Source organism: Brassica napus, unplaced genomic scaffold (genome assembly GCF_020379485.1).
Source record: "Brassica napus cultivar Da-Ae unplaced genomic scaffold, Da-Ae ScsIHWf_2665;HRSCAF=3423, whole genome shotgun sequence".
Lineage (NCBI taxonomy): Eukaryota > Viridiplantae > Streptophyta > Magnoliopsida > Brassicales > Brassicaceae > Brassica > Brassica napus.
Genome location: NW_026015958.1, coordinates 15,001 through 21,405, shown reverse-complemented (window position 1 = coordinate 21,405; position 6,405 = coordinate 15,001). Strand labels below are relative to the sequence as shown.

Below are 6,405 nucleotides of genomic sequence, written 5' to 3'. Positions count from 1 at the left end.
GAGTAAAAAAGATTTTAGACATTTTAGAAAAAAAATAAAAAAGCATATTACATTATTTATTGTTGGTTGATAAAGTCATTTAAAATTTAAATGGCTTTTAAACTTCAACGTAATTCGATTTTTCCAGTCAAACCTATTTTACTTAATAAAATTAATTTAGTTAATGTATCTAGGGAGCATCATTTTGAAATCACTACTCCCTAGATACCCACGCCTTTTATTTTACATTGAATAAATTTAATAAAAAAGACCTAAGTTAGAGATTTATCAATTGGAATGTTGCTCCAATTACCTAACCACAGGGCCACCACGGGCCAATCAAAAGACGGTTGTAGCGATTGGACGACCAAAGGATTTTGGAACTCCTTAAATTTTCAAAATGGTCCTGTACTAATCTTTCCGTATCAAGCATTAAACTAACAATTATTGGGTGTTCTTTTAATGGCTTCAGTACCGGCGGGATTATTAACCGTACCCTTTTGGAAAATGTTAATAAGTTCCAAAATCCATTTCGTCGTCCAGTCGCGACAACCGTCTTTTGATTGGCACCGTGGTGGCCCTGTGGTTAGGTATTGAGCAACATTACCAATTGATAAATCTCTAACTTTAGGTCTTTTTTTAATTAATTTATTCAATTGTAAAATAAAAGGCGTGGGTATCTAGGGAGTAGTCATTTCAAAATGAATTCTCCCTAGATACATATCTAAATTAATTTTATTAAGTAAAATAGGTTTGACTGGAAAATCGAAATTACGTTGAAGGTTTAAAATCCATTTCAATTTTAAATTGACTTTTTAGTCAAATTTTTTTTAATGCTTTTTTTATTTTTTTTCTAAAATGTCTAATATCTTTTTTACATCTTCTATGTGAAAATGTTCCATTTTGATAAGGTCTTCTTGACTGTTATTCAAAAGATCCAATAATGTATGTATATTGGACTTTTTGAGACAATTATAGATTCTGGGAGGCAATTCTAATTGGTCAATAAAAATATATTGAAACGCTAGTTCTTTTTTTTTTTTCTTAGGTTAACTAATCTATTATGAAAAGGAAAAAGGGGTAAAGTAACTTGATGTTGATTGTTCTCTAAATAGAACGTTTCTTCTTCTACATGTAGAAAAGGAATAAATAAATTAATCAAATTCCGGGAGGCTTCATGAAGTGCTTCTTTAGGAGTTAAACTTCCATTTGTCCATATTTCTAGAAAAAGAATCTCTTGTTTTTCATTCCCATTCCCATAAGAATGAATACTATGATTCGCATTTTGAACAGGCATGAATACAGCATCTATAGGATAACTTCGGTCTTCAAAGTTATTTGACATTTTTAAACTATATCCGCGATTCCTCTCGATTTTTAATCCAATACACAAATTTATTGGTTCCGTTAAGGTAGCTATATGCTGTGTATTATCAACGATTTCCACAGAGGGCGGTAAAACTATGTCTCGAGCAGTTATATATCCGGGACCTTGGACACAAATAAGCGCGTTGCGCGTTCCATATAGATTACTTTTTAATACAATCTCGTTCAAATTCATTAAAATTTCATGTACTGATTCTTGAATACCGACTATGTTAGAATAGTCATGTGGTATGTTCTCAGATTTTGCACGTGTAATACATGTTCCTTCTATTTCGCCAAGTAAAGCTCTTCGCATCGCAATGCCTATTGTGTCGGCTTGACCTTTCATAAGTGGAGACAGAATAAAGCGTCCATAATAAAGACGCTTACTGTCTCTTCTTGATTCAACACACTTCCACTGTAGTGTCCGAGTAGATACTTTGACTTTCTCTCGAACCATAGTAATTTTATTTGATCAGATCATTGAATCATTTATTTCTCTTGAAACCCTTTCAGCCTTTATTTAGTTCTATACACGTCGTTTTTTAGGGGGTCTACAACCATTATGTGGCATAGGGGTTACATCTCGTACGAAACTTAAAAGTATACCGCTTCTACGAATAGCTCGTAATGCTGCATCTCTTCCTAGTCCAGGGCCTTTTATCCTTACTTCAGCTCGTTGCATACCTTGATCCACTACTGCTCGAATAGCATTTCCTGCTGCGGTTTGAGCAGCAAAAGGTGTTCCTCTTCTTGTACCCCTGAATCCACAAGTACCCGCGGAGGACCAAGAAATCACCCGACCCCGTACATCTGTAACGGTCACAATGGTATTGTTGAAACTTGCTTGAACATGAATAACTCCCTTTGGTATTCTACGTACATTTTTACGTGAACCACTACGGGTATTTTTACGTGAACCAATTCTTAATATAGGTTTTGCCATATTTTTTCATTTCACAAGAAATATATGGATATATCCATTTCATGTCAAAACGGACCTTTTTTTTACTAGCTCCTTGGAAGTGCCTTTTCCTTTAGTAAGATTATCCTTGTCTTTGTTTATGCCTCGGGTTGGAACAAATTACTATAATTCGTCCCCTCCTACGGATTAGCCGACACTTTTCACAAATTTTACGAACGGAAGCCCTTATTTTCATAGTTGTTATTCCTTAATTCTCTTAATATACTTATTGTTGGACGAAAAAAAGGTTTCTTGATATTTTTGAATCTTGAATTGTATCTTCGTGAAAGGAATGTTGAATTTCAAAAAACCACTGACTTATTTGAATCCTTGTTATGGAGTCTAGAAAGTGGCTGTTCCCCGATTAACTTAATACCTAAGAACTTACTAAAATTTTTACCCCCCTTTTTCTCCTATAGGTATACCTATACAAAAATATGTCGAATCCTTTCAGAAGCATGACCTAAAATAAAAAAAATCTTTAGTATCTAAACAAAATCGAACCATACCGTTCGGAAGTGATTCATAAAGAAAACTTTCATTAATTCATTTTTTTCTTTAATTTCATTCGGGGTAAAAAATTCTAAACTTTTTTAGCAGGGGTGGTATTACACAACCCCCCCCCTTTTTTTTCACAAATGCTAAGTTCCGGATATCCAATTTTGATATTAGAAGGATTACCATATATAACACAAAATTTCTCCGCCGATTCTTTTTAGTCGAGCTTCTCGATCTGTCATTATACCTTGAGAAGTTGAAAGGATTACAATTCCTATTCCGCCTAAAATTCGTGGAATTCGTTGAGAGTTAGAATAGATTCGTAGACCCGGTCGGCTTATTCTCTTTAAATTTAAAATCGTTTTATAGGATTCTTTCTTATTTCGTCTATGTCTTAGGGTTAAAATCAAAAAATATTGATTGTTTTCGCGATGTTTCCTTACGTTTTCGATAAAACCCTCTCGTAAAAGTATTTTAACAATGCTTTCGGTGATGTTAGTCGATCCTATCCGAACTGTTCCTTTTCTATTCATGTCAGCATTTCGTATAGAGGTTATTATATCAGCAATAGTGTCTTTCCCCATGATAAGTTAAAATTCCTTAATTGTTCTATAATTTTGATATAATCAACATGTTATTTTTCTTTTATTTATATAAAAATAGAGACGAATTATATATTAATATATGAATTCAATTATTAATATATAAAATTATTAAGGGTATATGCGTGATACACAATCTATTAATTATAATTAATTTGATTTCAATACCATTTTTTTAATCCTATCCTATATTAACTATCGATATTTAGGTCTTATAATACTTCAGGAGCTAATGAAACTATTTTAGTAAAGTTTAATTGTCTCAATTCCCGTGGGATCGCCCCAAAAACGCGAGTTCCTTTTGGATTTCCTTCTTGATCAATGACAACTGCGGCATTGTCGTCATATCGTATTATCGTCCCATTCTTACGTTTGAGTTCTTTACAAGTACGTACAATTACAGCTCTGACCACTTCTGATCTTTCTAGAGTAGTATTTGGGATTGCTTCCTTGATTACAGCAACAATAACGTCACCAATATGAGCATAGCGGCGATTACTAGCTCCTATTATTCGAATACACATCAATTTTCGAGCCCCGCTGTTGTCTGCTACATTCAAATAGGTTTGTGGTTGAATCATATTTTTGTATCTCTTCTTTTAGTGCAAAGGACGAAGTAAAAAAAATATTGTTTGTCAAAAAAAACTTAGAATCTTTTTATCCTTAAATGTTATTTAGCTTTTTCATTCTATATTCCTATTCAGAAATAATGAATTGGGTTTTTATAGGCATTTTTGATGCCGCGATTGAAATAGCTTTTCTGGCTATATTTTCTGGTACACCACCCATTTCATAAAGGATTTTACCTGGTTTAACCACAGCTACCCAGTACTCTGGGGATCCTTTCCCAGAACCCATACGCGTTTCCGCGGGTCTTACTGTAACTGGCTTGTCTGGAAATATACGTACCCAAATTTTTCCACCACGTCGTATATTTCGTGTCATTGCTCGTCGCCCTGCTTCTATTTGTCTAGATGTAATCCAAGCGGGTTCAAGTGTTTGAAGAGCATATCTGCCAAAACAAATACGATTCCCACGAGAGGATATTCCTTTTAGTCTTCCTCGATGTTGTTTACGAAATTTGGTTCTTTTTGGGTTATAGTTGATGGGTTTTTTCTAAATGAGAAATTCCATCTCTACTGCAGAACTGGACGTGAGAGTTTCTTCTCATCCAGCTCCTCGCGAATAAAAGGATTAATTAAGATATAGATGTAGTTAATGATTAATCCTATTAATCATGGTATTTTTTTTTATTTCATCTTATCTCTTCTAAATTTGTGTATGTCTTTTTTGAAATAGAATCAAAGATCAATTTTATTTCGATTTATTTAAAAATAACGTAATATCATCATTACAAATGTAATTTTTATTAGAGTTAGAATATTATAACAAATCCTTATTTTTTTTCATTGTTTTTTTCATCTTTTATTACTGTTTTTATTTGAAAAAAAAAAACCAATTTTTCGCCGGCGAATATTTACTCTTTCAATATCTATTTAAGTTTGCTGTTTATCCCCCGAGGTCTCAGAATCAAAATCAGAATAGATAATAAAGTTTCTGGTTTATTCCGCCATCCTGTCCAATGAATTACTAAGATTTCTTGTTCACTAGAATCCTATATATTCATGGGTTCCGTCGTTCCCATCGCTTCTTGATTAATCATTAGGCCTGAATTCTACAATGGAGCTTTTACATGAAATTTTGAATTTCTTTTTTTTTTGAGGCAATTTTCTCAGTTTTGATTGTCTCAAGGCTCTTAATTTTTTGTTTTCGGAACAGATTTATCTAATTATTATTATTTATCTAATTATTATGAATGAATCTGTATTGATGCTTTATTACATTGCTTTTCTTACAGTGACCTCATAGATTTTCCAAATTGGAATCATATATCATTAATATTCAATTTTTTCGCTCTTTCTTTCATCCTTCCATTTATCCGCATACTTTTTGATTACCTTTCATAACTTAATAATCATCTTTCTTTATTCTTTTTTTTTAGTCAGTTGCTCCAATGATATGATCAGCCTATCATATCTTGACTAATTTTTTGGATCCAGATAATGCGAAGCAATGAGTTGCTTAGGTTATTTATTAATGCTGTAGTTATTAGTTGGTAAGTTCTTTTTTTTTTTATCGTAATCTAACCCTAAACCAACGAGTCACACACTAAGCATAGCAATTATATCAAAGGAGTTTTGATGGAAATGTTTATTCAACCTTATAGAATTGCTTATTTTTTTTTCTTAAACATAAAAAAGAAGACTACAAGTTTTTATTTTTATTTCTTTATAGTGTTATACTACATAGTTTTCGTTTTTTATCATTGGATAAAATGTAAAGACAAATAAAGTTTTTTTATTCTTCGTCTACGAATATCCAAATTTTTATTCCTAAAACCCCATAAATAGTTCGAACTGTATAGGAACAATAATCAATTTTAGCTTCAATTGTTTGTAAAGGAACTCTGCCTTCTCTGATCCATTCAACACGTGCAATTTCTTTTCCGTCGATACGTCCTGCAATTTGTACTTGAATTCCTTTTGTATTCGCCTGTTCAGTTAATTCAATAGCTTTTTTCATTGCTTTTCGAAAAGAAACGCGATTTTTTAATTGGCCAGCTATAAATTCTGCAAGAATATTAGGATGCCCATACGGATTGGAAATTCGGGTAATAGCAATGTTGAGTTTTCTATTGACACAATTAAGTTCTTTTTGAACATTCATCTGTAATTCTTCGATTCTTCGGGGTTTATCTTCAATTAATAATTTAGGAAATCCCATATAGATTATGATCTGAATGAGATCGATTCTTTTTTGAATTTCGATACGTGCAATTCCCTCCATACCAGAGGATATTCTTATATTTTTTGGACATAATTTTTAATACAGTCTCGTATTTTTTTATCTTCTTCTAAACCTTCAGAATACTTTTTTGGTTGTGCAAACCAAATAGAATGATGACTTTGGGTTGTACCAAGTCTGAAACCAAGTGGA

The 6,405-nt window shown here is 32.4% G+C and overlaps 1 protein-coding gene across 1 annotated transcript in view; it reads left to right on the top strand.

The window, feature by feature from the left end:
• Window positions 1-479: 479 nt before the first annotated feature.
• LOC125601825 (protein Ycf2-like) overlaps window positions 480-6,405 on the top strand; it is a gene marked incomplete at its 3' end in the record, with an annotated part of 11,717 nt that continues 5,791 nt past the window's right edge. The window contains 1 exon segment of the mRNA XM_048773827.1: window positions 480-6,405. This exon segment is cut by the window's right edge and continues 5,791 nt beyond it.